We start from the raw sequence: 2,750 nt of genomic DNA, 5'->3' as shown, positions 1-2,750 counted from the left end.
GCCATATGGTTGTCGCTTTATTGTATGCAATGCAATTGCGCTGTAATGCTTTACTTTATCACCAAGCGGTAGCGATAGTCGTGGAAGCATAAGATTTGCGAGACGACAACGATGCTACGATGATGATTAAGGTGTCGCACCGGTGACGATGGTGATCATGACGGTGCTTCGAAGATGAAGATCACAAGCACAAGATGATGATGGCCATATCATATCACTTATATTGATTGCATGTGATGTTTATCTTTTATGCATCTTATCTTGCTTTGATTGACGGTAGCATTTTAAGATGATCTCTCACTAATTATCAAGAAGTGTTCTCCCTGAGTATGCACCGTTGCGAAAGTTCTTCGTGCTGAGACACCACATGATGATCGGGTGTGATAGGCTCTACGTTCAAATACAACGGGTGCAAAATAGTTGCACACGCGGAATACTCAGGTTATACTTGACGAGCCAAGCATATACAGATATGGCCTCGGAACACGGAGACCGAAAGGTCGAGCGTGAATCATATAGTAGATATGATCAACATAGTGATGTTCACCAATGAAACTACTCCATCTCACGTGATGATCGGACATGGTTTAGTTGATTTGGATCACGTGATCACTTAGAGGATTAGAGGGATGTCTATCTAAGTGGGAGTTCTTTAGTAATATGATTAACTGAACTTAAAATTTATCATGAACTTAGTACCTGATAGTATCTTGCTTGTTTATGTTTGATTGTAGATAGATGGCCCGTGCTGTTGTTCCGTTGAATTTTAATGCGTTCCTTGAGAAAGCAAAGTTGAAAGATGATGGTAGCAATTACATGGACTGGGTCCATAACTTGAGGATTATCCTCATTGCTGCACAGAAGAATTACGTCCTGGAAGCACCGCTGGGTGCCAGGCCTGCTGCTAGAGCAACACCAGATGTTATGAACGTCTGGCAGAGCAAAGCTGATGACTACTCGATAGTTCAGTGTGCCATGCTTTACGGCTTAGAATCGGGACTTCAACGACGTTTTGAACGTCATGGAGCATATGAGATGTTCCAGGAGTTGAAGTTAATATTTCAAGCAAATGCCCGGATTGAGAGATGTGAAGTCTCCAATAGGTTCTATAGCTGCAAGATGGAGGAGAACAGTTCTGTCAGTGAGCATATACTCAAAATGTCTGGGTATAATAATCACTTGATTCAATTGGGAGTTAATCTTCCAGATGATTGCGTCATTGACAGAATTCTCCAATCACTGCCACCTAGCTACAAGAGCTTTGTGATGAACTATAATATGCAAGGGATGAATAAGACTATTCCCGAGCTCTTCGCAATGCTGAAAGCTGCGGAGGTAGAAATCAAGAAGGAGCATCAAGTGTTGATGTTCAACAAGACCACTAGTTTCAAGAAAAAGGGCAAAGGGAAGAAGAAGGGGAACTTCAAAAAGAACAGCAAGCAAGTTGCTGCTCAAGAGAAGAAACCCAAATCTGGACCTAAGCCTGAAACTGAGTGCTTCTACTGCAAGCAGACTGGTCACTGGAAGCGGAACTGCCCCAAGTATTTGGCGGATAAGAAGGATGGCAAGGTGAACAAAGGTATATGCGATATACATGTTATTGATGTGTACCTTACTAATGCTCGCAGTAGCACCTGGGTATTTGATACTGGTTCTGTTGCTAACATTTGCAACTCGAAACAGGGACTACGGATTAAGCGAAGATTGGATAAGGACGAGGTGACGATGCGCGTGGGAAATGGTTCCAAAGTCGATGTGATCGCGGTCGGCACGCTACCTCTACATCTACCTTCGGGATTAGTATTAGACCTAAATAATTGTTATTTGGTGCCAGCGTTGAGCATGAATATTATATCTGGATCTTGTTTGATGCGAGACGGTTATTCATTTAAATCAGAGAATAATGGTTGTTCTATTTATATGAGTAAAAAATTTTATGGTCATGCACCCATGAAGAATGGTCTATTCTTATTAAATATCGATAGTGGTGACACACACATTCATAATGTTGAAGCCAAAAGATGCAGAGTTGATAATGATAGTGCAACTTATTTGTGGCACTTCCGTTTAGGTCATATCGGTGTAAAGCGCGTGAAGAAACTCCATACTGATGGACTTTTGGAACCACTTGATTATGAATCACTTGGTACTTGCGAACCGTGCCTTATGGGTAAGATGACAAAAACACCATTCTCCGGTACTATGGAGAGAGAAACAGATTTGTTGGAAATCATACATACAGATGTATGTGGTCCGATGAATGTTGAGGCTCGTGGCGGATATCGTTATTTTCTCACCTTCACAGATGACTTAAGCAGATATGGGTATATCTACTTAATGAAATATAAGTCTGAAACATTTGAAAAGTTCAAAGAATTTCAGAGTGAAGTTGAAAATCATCGTAACAAGAAAATAAAATTCCTACGATCTGATCGTGGAGGAGAATATTTGAGTTACGAGTTTGGTGTACATTTGAAACAATGCGGAAAGTTTCGCAACTCACGCCACCCGGAACACCACAGCGTAATGGTGTGTCCGAACGTCGTAATCGTACTTTACTAGATATGGTGCGATCTATGATGTCTCTTATTGATTTACCGCTATCGTTTTGGGGTTATGCTTTAGAGACGGCCACATTCACGTTAAATAGGGCACCATCAAAATCTGTTGAGACGACGCCTTATGAACTGTGGTTTGGCAAGAAACCAAAGTTGTCATTTCTGAAAGTTTGGGGCTGCGATGCTTATGTG

Source organism: Triticum urartu, chromosome 4, assembly GCF_003073215.2.
Source record: "Triticum urartu cultivar G1812 chromosome 4, Tu2.1, whole genome shotgun sequence".
Lineage (NCBI taxonomy): Eukaryota > Viridiplantae > Streptophyta > Magnoliopsida > Poales > Poaceae > Triticum > Triticum urartu.
The sequence above is the reverse complement of the archived record's forward strand: the minus strand, read 5'-3'. Positions refer to the sequence as shown.